Here is an 11,697-nt window from a genome sequence, read left to right on the forward strand (position 1 = left end):
GTTCCATGACCTTCATGAGGCTGGCAAGTTGGTAGCTTCCAGGATCCTCCTTTCTATCCTTTTTCAAGATGGGCACAATCCTTCTCCTTTTCCAGTCATCTGGGTCCCATCTTACTCTTCCCAAAAGTTACCTAGTTTCTAAGATAAACTAGAAAAGTATAATTATTTAAATGAAGATATAAGAACATGAAGAAAGGTGAGAAAATAGAGGAAATCAATCTCTAGCCAACTTTCTTTGACCAAAGATGCCAAAGTTAATGTTTAAACTGACGCATGACAGGGAAATACACACCTATTAAGTCCCTTAAGAAGTCCCTGGGGACCGCTAAATGAGGTTTGAAAGAGAACAGCCTCATGACTAAAATCACATACAAGGGTTGCTATGACAAAAAATAGTGATAAATGAGGAAGAAACAGACAAAATTACAAAGGCAGGAAACAAAGAGTGAGATTAGAAGGAGTTTAGACACAGCTGAGACCATATTACAGAAATAATCCTTGCCCATGGAAGACAGCTGAACCAGTGCTACTGGTTCATTAATCAGATAAATACCTCCCATAGCTCCCACACCTCAGAAGAAACTCATTGCACCTCTCTGTGTTTCAGTGGTACTGAACTCTCCTCCCATCTCAGACACGTTTGTAGGGGAATTGCTGCACTTCCTGGGAGTACTCTAGTATCTCTTTTCTATTTTCAGAAAATTTTATTCAACATAACAAACTACAATACATTATATCACAGTCTGGATTCTATTTTTCTGATCCCTACTCAGCACTGCTCACTAAGTGAAATGAAAAGTATTTTCCTCTTACTGCAAACTAAAATATGTATTTACCCCACTATCTGAAAAGCAAGACTCCCTTTTAATAGACAACCTCACCTTATGCTACCCTTTTGAAAAGGGAAGGAGGAGAAATTTTTAAATGAAAAGGCAAAAATAAGTATGAGTGCTCAAGTCAAAGCTGGAAACATCCTGAAATTCAGATAAGCCTGTGCTGTAAGAACATGAAATAAATCCACATAGTGGGGAGAACATAGAGAAAAAGAATCTGGGATTTACTGCTTTGTCAGCAGCAGGAAGTGAGAAAATGCTCATAGCCACCAAACCAGCTCCCTATGAAACACCCAGACACTACACCTTCACAAGGGTGGCTTTTATTGCTCCACCTGTGAAAATTCATTTCCTTCTGTGCACAGACATGCACAGACTCTGTGTGGGGTACATGCACAAACTATGTCAGACACAGAGGAAGACACAACAGATGCGCCACGAAAGAGACAGAAAAGCAGTCTATACACATCACTGCCTGTTTTACTATATAAACCTAAGTAACAAGTTTGTTAAAACTGGAAAAGGAAGATGTTTGTGTTATACATTGGGCAAGATTCTCTGTGAGATGAATTCACAAATTTTTAAGAGGCCTTCAAATGCACACTGAGTTGATTACAAGTTTCTTATTGAATGGCTTAAAAGATAAAGTCTGATATGCTGATAATCAATAAAACAGAAATAGATGTATTATCACAGTTTTACCACAGATATCATCTTGAACAACTCATTCAAGATAATTTCCTTTCCTCATGCAGAAAATGAGGGGTTGGTCACCACACCCAGCTCATGAATGTATGGGAGAGCTTGGCATCTGCTAAGCACTTATGAGACCACCAGGTCAGTATTACAGGGCTGCACAAATGCATTCTTCAGCTTAACCACTGCTCAGAGACAGCTGTAAGGAAGCCTCACTTAGCACCCAAAGTGGTACCTGGGTTACTGTCAAAGACAATCTATTCCTGCACTTTCCACTGTAACCAAACTAAATAGAAGAAACAAAAAACAAAATTCAAATTTAGCTTTTGAATGAATAACAAACCTACTTTCACACACAAAACCAGTCAATATTTTCAAGTTAAGATTTGAAGATATCAGCTATTTATAATTCCAATCTGTAAATAACTGATCTAATCCAAAACAAGTTCATTATTTATTACTGTTTGAAACAAGCAACTAATTACAAGCTATGTCCGCATCTTGGCTATATCCTGCTTCACAAGTTTCCATAGGGGACAAACATGAAATAAACATGTGTCTGATACTACTGGAGAATTCCCAGTTTTCTTTAGCCAAACATCCAGAAAACCAAATCAGCTCCCTAATAAACTAGTGAAGAGGAACAGAAAGCAGAGCTGCAAACATGGTCTTATCACCCCCTTAAGAGGAATGCAGAAGCACTGTTATTGCACTCCAAGGACAACAGGATCAAGTCATGCCTCAGCCCAGACCTGCCCACTTTCACTAGTAACAGTCATTTCTACAAGAATAAATGAGAAGATTTATACAAAAGTAACTGGAAGTAGAATTGGGCCCGCAATCATCTGGAACCATCATAAGCCTTACACTCCAACTCCAAAACACTGCTGTATCTTTCACAACAACCACCACCAAAAGAAGGGCAGTTTAATGTACTGTTGTTTTACATGACATGACTAAATACAGTATATTTCTTAGTTTACAGAGCTTATCTTTGAAGTTTTCTTTTTAGGAGGTTAAAACGCATGATGTTTACAAAAAAAAAATAATAATAAAGGTTAATGAAGTCCAGTATGTTTTAATTACATACTTCTTGTCCTCTAAAATGAAACATCATCTAGCAACCAAACAGAACCTGAAACTAGTCTTTTATGTAATTCTTTCAAGGATCTGAAGGTGCCCTATAGATGGCTCCTATCTACTAAATTCCTTAATCGAGGTATAGGCACACTGGCTTCTTAATCCTTTCAAGGCTGTCATATTAGCCTTTGGTCAGATAAGGGCTCTGAGTTAAAAATATTATATTTGACACAAAGAATTTACTTTTAAGACAGTAAATGTCATATTTCACATCCCATAAAATAATTAAAGCAAGTTAGAAGTCCCAAGTCCTAGCTTTCTCCAGAAAAAATTCAATAATAATAATCAATTAGCTTACCTTCCCAAGCTTTCTCAAGAGACACCCCCATGCAACTGATTTCCTGGGCTGGGAACAAGAACTGCCCACAATTCAGGATGACCTTGGCAAACTGGGGAAGCAGGGACAGTGCTGTGTCAAGATGTGTAAATGAGGTGTAACCCAACAGACACAGCTACCTTCAGCTAATACAGTAGTCACAAAATTGTATTGCCTTACTCCCAGCACACAAAAAAGCTATTTCTGTTCATGCTTTTTAATACTTCTTACTGAAGTAATGTCATTACTATTTTGTGAAACACTACAATGCTGTGCTTCATGCCCCCAAGGCTTTCAACTCCTTCCACTGACTTGACAGGAAATGTGGACACCTCAGGTCAGAAGACAATCAGGTGCCCAAGCAGACAGCATTAACTCACAAGTCAATGCAGAACTGACATAAAGACTCTCGTTTTAAGCGCAGACTCAATCACAAGTGCAATCTGTGTCTAAGTACAGGTTAATTAACAACTCTGCAAGGTACAACTGATCACCTACGGCAAATCCTTAATTTTGTATTTGGGTATTTAAACAATAGATCATATACTGTAACTGTGTCTCAGCATCAAAGAAACACATTACCTCATCCTATAGTTACATACTAAAGGAACATCTGAAGCCTAAGTAGATACATTGGGAACAGAAACATTAAAGCAACTCTATGAGACACAGCTTGCCTACCTGCTCTGTTCAAGTCTCACTGAAGTCGGCTACAGCCTTTAGCTTCCACATGAGTTAAATTAAATCAGAATCTTCAAAACAAACACTTCCATCGTGAATTTCTGTAAGTATATTTCAGGCCCTGCTAAACTGAAAGCGATCCAAATACCCTTAGAGCAAACCCAGTCTGATATTATAGTCAAACTAGTCAATTGCCCAAAAAAACCCCCCATTGAAACGTAGATATTCAGTCTTGGTTACATTTTTTAAATACAGATCATATGCTACCAATGATGTGGGAAGCATCCAGCACCTCATATGCTGTTGAATCATTCTTTGCTCCTCTGACAGTCACTTCTGAACAGCTGCAAATGCACACAGGCTACAGTAAAACCGATGTTTTAAATAAACAATTGACACATTAATTTTCTTAAGTTGTGAGTTTTACTGAAATCAGTCAAGAATAATGCTTTTTCAAAGAACATATTGAAAGTGTGTTAATACTGAAACTGAAATTCTGTACTGATTGAGACAAAACTTAATAGCTTGGGCACAATGTAAGATGATTCTAAAAAGGTCTCCATTTAAGGCTCAAAAAATTAGGTTAGGAAAATTTCAGTTCCAGAAACCAAGAACTCCATTCCATCTGCGGATGTGCCTCTGATTTCACTCAGCTGTCTGCTTACAAAACAAAGTCTTCTTTGTTTAACATCCCCTCATACTAGTGAACCTCTATATTTACAAGCTGCAACTTCCTTTCTGTATCTCCCAAAACAAATCATAGAACATCCTGAGTTGGAATGAACGCTCGAAGATCATGAAGTCAAACTCCGGGTCTTGCACAGTCAAACCCAAGATTCACACCACAGGCCTAAGAGCACTGTCCAAAAAAAGCTAAGCTTAACACAGCTCTTCTCCTAAAGAGAATGGTATAATAAAACTATAAAAAGAAACTCCCAGAGATCCCATCCCCAGTCAGCTCTTCTACAGTTCTGTGATCTCCTGGGGGGTTTTGTACTTTAAAGTCAGGCTGCTTCTTTAAGGGAATGCCTTCAGCATATATCTAGGTTGTAAAATGTGTAAAAAAACTAAGTTGTAAATTTGAGTTTAAACACCCGCCTTTAAATCTTTCCTTAAGACACTAAGGGCAGCCGAATACAAGGTTTTTTTGTTGGCCCTTTCTTGTGGAAAGACACCAGACACTTCCTTGTCTCCTTGAATCTTTCATGCAATGAAGAACGTGGTAAGTGCCCAGGTGCAGAGCCCACCGGCCGTGGATGCCTACCACCAAGGAACTGATGGCCACCAGGCAGCCAGAAAGAAGCCCCTTTGCATTGTTATGCACAAGCAGAGCACATCTCTGAGCATCCATCCTTTCTCCACGCTGCCTGAAAGCCTAAGGCCCCAGCACAGAGTCCTACAGACTACAAGGGTTTGCTCTTAGAGGTAGAGTTGATTGTTAACACTGAACAAATTGCGCTTCAAAAACTATTTGCCATGTTTACATTAAAGTCACAGAGGTGCTAACAGATTAGTCACTATCCTCTGGGCATATCAGAGCACTTGGACACATTATTACACTTTCAGGAACGTGCCATACAAGCTCAAGGAAATAAATGAACTCACAGGAACTCACTCTAACTGCGTAATTCCAATCTGTCAATAACTGATCTCATCCAAAACAAGTTCATCATTTATTACTGTTACATGTTTAATTGTACTGTTTTACACACAGACAAGAAAAACTCAACCTACCCAGAAACCTGTTTTCCAAAGTCTCTCCATCCTAAGTGTTTCATACAGATACACATAATCCAGGGGTTTGCCCTATTATTAATGGATCTGTCTGTACAGAAAGACAGCATGTTTCACACTACTTAGAAACTTCACATATAGAAAAAACATGGGCAGTCTCTAGGAAGGGATAATGAAGTGAAAATGTCTGAAGTTTAAAACCACACAAGACAATAAAGGCAGAAGAAAAAAAAAAAAAAAGATATTCCTGGAGCTGGCACCATTTTCATGTCTACAGCAAGACTAGTATCAAGTTTAAAGGGCAAAAAAACTCCAAGTCCAGCTTTCAGTGCTGGACTTTAATCCATAGTTCATAACCGTAAAACCTTCAGTAACCTGTATTCACAGGCACTGGTAAGAATTCTGCACCACTGAGCAACCTTGAGCTCCCACAATGCTCCTGTTTTATTAAGGAAAATGCTACAGAGCAGAAATGTCTTGATTTTTTTCCCTTGGGGCTGTTGACAGTAGATTACCACTGTTATATACATATAAAAGTCTGAAACTGACAATACACACATAGAGAAACTTGGATCTTCCAAGCATCAGAAATCCAATACAATTGCTGTCTTTTAAAGAACACAGCCCATCCTTCCAGGAACATTACAGTCCCGACAGGACTTCAGCACAGCAGGAATCCTTTCCCAAAATGATCTGCAAAGAAAAATTATGAAAGGGAAAGTAGGAATATGTAATATAACAAGCTAACTCAGTCATGCAATCCCATTTACAAAGGAATCTTTTATATTATGGCAAAGAAGCCCCACAGCACTGTCTGTGTCAAAAACCTCAGGTGAAGAGGATGTCTGCCTAAGCTTATGATGGAAAAGGCAGCTTAATGTTCAACTACAAGCTATCACAATGAACAACACATGCCAGAAGTCAGCTGGGGCCTCCAACAAATGTAACCTGGAAAAAGAAAATGGATGACTGGGAAAAGGTTTTTCAGGATGGAGGAGGATACTGGCATTTTTGAAAGAGCTTGAAAACAATGATTTTGTTAAATGGTCTAATATATTTTTGGTCCTCAGTTACCCAGTGAATACATTTCAGGAGTTTATTTCTGCTATAAATAGCTTCAGAAATGCATTTGCTTATGAAAAATCATCATTCCTTTCTATGATAGAAGATTACCCAGAGGAGGAAAAAAAAGGTAATAAGAGGCAATGTCCTTCCTCCCACTTCCCTAAAACCAGAGATCCTCAGCCTAATGTTCACAGCCATTGACATTGTTTAAGCAGGAAAACCAATAGTCTCTTCTCTTGTTAACATGGTCTTGTTTGGAATTATTATTACTATTTTCCTCTGCTTTTCTCCAAGCTTAAGAAATTTTTTGGGGATAAGATTAAGGATCTGTATAACCAAGGAATGCTACACAACAAGAAACTGTAAACAATCACACAGTGTTTATTAGCACTAGATACATCCTAGTTTGCATGTCCTGACTCAGAATAAGAAGAAATAGACAAACCAAAAGCCTAAATTTAAACATGCTTCTATGCAGTTAAACCAGCACTAACGGCTGAAGTCATACGCAGAAGTGTATTAATGAATTCACTGGCATGTCTGGATACAATATAAATTAATGTCAAGGCTTTTTAGTTCATCCATTTTTCATATCTCCAACATCACTAGATCATTAGCCCAGGACTAGGAAAAATAAGTGTTCCTTCAAGGACTTGATTTTTCTCTGCACACATGTTAGCTATAGCATTCCTGCTTGGTTAAAAACAGAAAACAAATTTGTCTTGCCAACATATTATCCAAACACCTACGATTAAAACACTTTTGTACAACCTTGACAATGTCAGCTTACCAGCTGGACACTGGAAATAGACATTAAGTTACAAGGAAAGAAGAAAGAACAAATGCACTATTACTTAGCATGCTTCTTCCCAAAGGAGACTAACAGCTACTATTTTACAGAGCTGGCATTTCACAGAATTTTATTCATCATAAAACAGAAGACATCTTATCCCATATAGTCTTATAGGCTGCATTTTTTAAAAAAGGTATTTTTAACTTTTCTAAAATGTATGCTTTAATCTAATAACAACACTACAAACACAAGTACCACCTATTAATGAATTAATCTGACTTAAGTGAACTTCTAGCAAAAGCAGCCTTAAGTAGTAAAAAGAAAAAATATTTAGCTAGGTGGAAAAAAACCCTTCATACTGAGGATTTTATAAATGGCTTATATCATCCTCACTGCCTAAACATCCCACATCCACACAGGACTGAAGTGATCTGAGCACAAATCTGTAAGAAAAAAAAAATAAGCACTTCTCTTTGAACCTTCCATAACTCATAACACCATGTTATCATCACACTTCCCTGACTTTACATGTTCCTATCCAGACCATGTCTAGGAGACATTCAGAAACTTGAGAATAAATGAAAGAGATGAGCAATGAACATGTGCAAGTTAACAGAAATCTCAGTTACCACAGCAAACACTCTTACTCAAGGGTAAGATACCCCTTATTTTCCATTGCACAATTCTTCACAGCCTTTTTGTTTTTCCACCTGGAAACTCCTTCACCTGAGGAAGCTATCACAAAATGGTGATTGGGCTAACTTCCAAAATAGTGCTTTCACTCTACACTCAAAATATTACAGTACTTTTTATTTTCATTGTTTTACCTTAGTGCATTTTTAAAGGTGCCATGCAACTTTTAAGGCATAGTCCTGAAGAAAATCAAGAGTAATAGACGGGAAATTAGGGGGCATGACTACAATGTAGCTGCATTCCCTCAAGCAGAAAGGCCTTAAATATTTCACTGAAAGTGACTTTTTCAAGAATTCATTAAGCAGACTAACATCAGCCCCACAGGGAACAGTCTTCCTGAGGGTCAGAAGTTGTAAATTTCTATTCACAGAACATGGAGGGGGAAAATAATGGCCAGCTCCCCATTATGATTACTTGCATTCAAACTACCACAAGTATTCTTCTGTGTTCATTATGTTCTGAGTTGTTAGGGCCTCATTACAATAACTTACTAGAATTACAGAAGAAATCAGGGGTAAAGTGTGCTTGGAAACTACAGATGTGAAAAAGAAACCTCTGAGTAGCTAACGCAATGCATCACCAGCAAGATACAACTTCCCTGCCCTCTGCTTACCCCTCCCGTACAAGAGATGACACGTTACAGACCTCCCCTACAGTTAAGTCACTGCAGCATTGATTAGATGTCATAAACAAAAGAAAATTCAAGATACCGTATCGTCATCTTCCATATTTTAGGAAGGAAAAGGTCCTGTCTGCCTCAGTAACGTTAAGCAGAGTCGCCAGATGATCCCCATCATATGAGCAACAACTCTTAAGACTCTTAAGAGAGGTGTCATGGGTCTGTGGAGCCTGTTCAAGCAATGAAAAGCAGTAACACTAGCTCTGACTCACAAAAGGAAAACAGCCAACTTGAAGACATCCTAAAAGACAGCTTATATTTAGAGAAAGATAGAGGGATTTGCAAAGTGATGTAATGCCTTAAACATAAGCTCCTCTGTTTGACAGGGGGCAAAATATGATGAAAAACGAATAACACATTTCTCTAAATAGTGGTAAATATTTCCTTGAACTTCAGATTTCATCAGTATCAGCACAAGACTAGTGGATAATGACAACAGTTTTTGAAGATTTTACTTTTCCATTATCAAAGCTGGCTCAAACAGCTTTCGGGGAAGGTGGTGCTGGCCGTTTCACTGGACTGTCAAGGTTACTCTTGAAACATCGCGTTGGAAGGCGACCAGTTCAGCAGCTTAACGTTTACTGGCCGGTTCTGCGAGGCTCTTCACCACCCGCAGAACCTCCCGAGGACGGTCGGCAGGGACCGACCACCGCCGGGCTGTACCAGCAGCTCCAGACAGCGCAGACTTCGGGGCCGGTGTCAGAGCAAAGCCTCCTGTGCCGGGGGGTGGCTGCAGGGCCGGGCCCCCCCGCTCCCACAGCCTCCGACGGCGAGGGCTGGAGGGCTGCGCTGCCGGACGCGCCGCCCGCCTCGCCCCGGCCGCGCCGCAGACGGCGCCCGGCGGAGCTCCGCGGCTCCGGCAGCGCCGCCCCCGCTCGCAGGCACGGCCGCGTCCCCCCGGGGTGCAGACCCGGCAGCCTCGGCCCGGCACCCCCGGCGCGCCCAGGAGGTCCCGGCGCCGTGCCGGGGCGGAGGGCGCCACGGCGGAGTTGATCGCTAACTCGCTGCCCCGCTCCCTCCGAGAGTTCCCCCCGCGGGCGCCGCGCAGCCGGCAGCCCCAACGGGGCGAGCGCGGCGCGCCACCGAGGGAGCCGATGGGCACATCGCCCCCGCCCGCCCCGCGGCCCCCGCGACCCGCAGCGCGGCTCTGCCGCCCCCGCACCCACCTTTCCGCAGGCTCGGCTTGACTCCTCGCTCTCCCTTCGCCGCCGCAGCGCCGCGTGCGGTGCGCGGAGACCCGCGCGGAGCGGAGCCCGGTGCGCTCCCGCCCTGCCCTGCCGTGCCCCGCGGCGGCGGCCGCGCTGCCAGCGCCGAGGCGAGAGGGCGGCCCCACGTGCGCCGGCTGCGCCAATCGCGGCCGCCCGCGGGCCGCCCACCGCCCCCGCCGCCACCGTCCCGGGCCGCCCGCGAACCGGCGGCGCGGCGGGGCGGGATGCCGGGGAGAAGCGGTGGCAGCGCGGGCAGGAAGCTGGCTTGGGAGGCAGGAGGAAATCAGCGCGTTGGAGCGGAGTTTGGAATCGCTGAAGGGAGGGAACCCCAACCGCTGCTGCTCGGGGGCTGCGCGCCGCTTCCGCGCCCGCGGGACCGCCGCGGAGCCGGGCTGGCGGCAGCGCCGCCGCGCGGAGCGCTCCGCGGGCGAGGCGCGCGCCCGCCGCGGCCGGGGAGCCTCCCGCGGGCCGGGTTCCGCCGCGGCCGGAGTCCCGCCGGAGCCGCTGGGGCAGGCGGAGGCGCCCGGCGCCGGGATGGAGAGTTTAGACGGGCAGACCTCCAAAATTAACGTATAAAGCGCCCTTTCAGCTCTCTGACGAGTTTTGCAGCGCTGAACGTGCTGGGGACAGAAACACGTTCTCACCTTGTCACAAAGCCCGCGGGGCGGGAGTCGGGTTCGGCTCTTCTGGCGGCCCGCGGGCAACGCCGAGCCAAAGCACGGAGAGCCTGGCATCGGTCAGGTGTGCGATGGCTGCTCAGGCCCCCAGCGGCGTTCCTGAAAGGCATTGTCTCCTGCTAAAGCGTCACACGAATAACAGAGGGTTGTTTCTCCACACTCATAGGATAAGGCTGGAAACAAATTCTGCTATTGTATTTTCTACATTGGGTGCCAGTGACGTGTCCAGATCCTGGGCCATACACGTAGCCTGCTGTGTGTACACTGTGGCAATGCTGGAAATGTAATGCTTGGAAAGAATAAGCTGGTTAGTTAGAAAATAAACATTCACGACATAGCAAAATATTTTTGTACTTTATTTTACATTATTTAACTCAGAGTTTTTGTATGACTGTCAACGTGAATCGTAGTTGGTACAACTTCCGTTAGTGAATAGAAATGTAAGTTGACTGTTCCCTCAGGGGGTGTGTATTTTGATCCTGTCATTTAATCTAATGGTTGTTGATGTTACATAGTGGCAGTTCCCTACAGCTTCAGTTTTTCAGACCATTACACTCGGTTGTATGCTGTTCCTTTAGATCTCTCTTAGAAATGCTGTGAAATCCATTCAGTGACTCATATTAATTCAAATATATTTTGCATAGATATCATGGAAATAGGTCAATCCACTTTTGTTGTAGGCACCAGCCTCCTACAAATGCCTTCTTATATTATTATTAAAAGGTTCAACCCCCAGTGGCCTTCAGCTGCCCCTCTGTATTAAAACCAATTTTTCAAAAGATAGATCCTTTTTCTCTCTGAGTATGATTGCCAGTAGAGTTCAGTGTCTCTTCAAGCCAGATGCACAGCCATGAACAGAAAACAGAGAGGACAGGCCACCGTTAGGAAAGGCAAAGTTGGAAACAATGTTATTTTTTTCATTTTTTCTGATGAGTCTGGGCATTGAGACAAAGTGTTCAGCATGACCTTTTTTTAGAAAGATAAACTTGGGAACATCCAGATGAATGATCCATTTTTACCTACTATCTAAATACCGAGTCATTTAAAATGTTATTTTCTAATTTTTCTGCAGCCATACAGACCAGTAATGCTGAAGTTATGATGGGTATTTAATTGCCTGATTACAGAAACCAAGAGAAAACTGAATGTACCTTCATGAACACTAATAATGACGCCTTTCAG

General features: G+C 42.9%; 1 protein-coding gene across 3 annotated transcripts in view; it reads right to left on the reverse strand.

The window, feature by feature from the left end:
- The window catches only part of STXBP6 (syntaxin binding protein 6), a 91,941-nt gene extending 81,336 nt beyond the window's left edge, over positions 1-10,605 (reverse strand). For 2 of the 3 annotated variants that reach the window (XM_021539318.4, XM_085580422.1), the window contains exon 1: positions 9,797-9,947. The gene's annotated coding sequence lies outside the window, so the exon portion shown is untranslated. Of the gene's footprint in view, positions 1-9,796; positions 9,948-10,482 lie in introns of those variants that run through there. The other variant, XM_085580423.1, reaches the window with a different exon arrangement.
- Between the last annotated feature and the right edge of the window lie 1,092 nt (positions 10,606-11,697).

This window comes from Lonchura striata, chromosome 5 (assembly GCF_050655825.1).
Source record: "Lonchura striata isolate lonStrDom1 chromosome 5, ASM5065582v1, whole genome shotgun sequence".
In the NCBI taxonomy this organism is placed as follows: domain Eukaryota; kingdom Metazoa; phylum Chordata; class Aves; order Passeriformes; family Estrildidae; genus Lonchura; species Lonchura striata.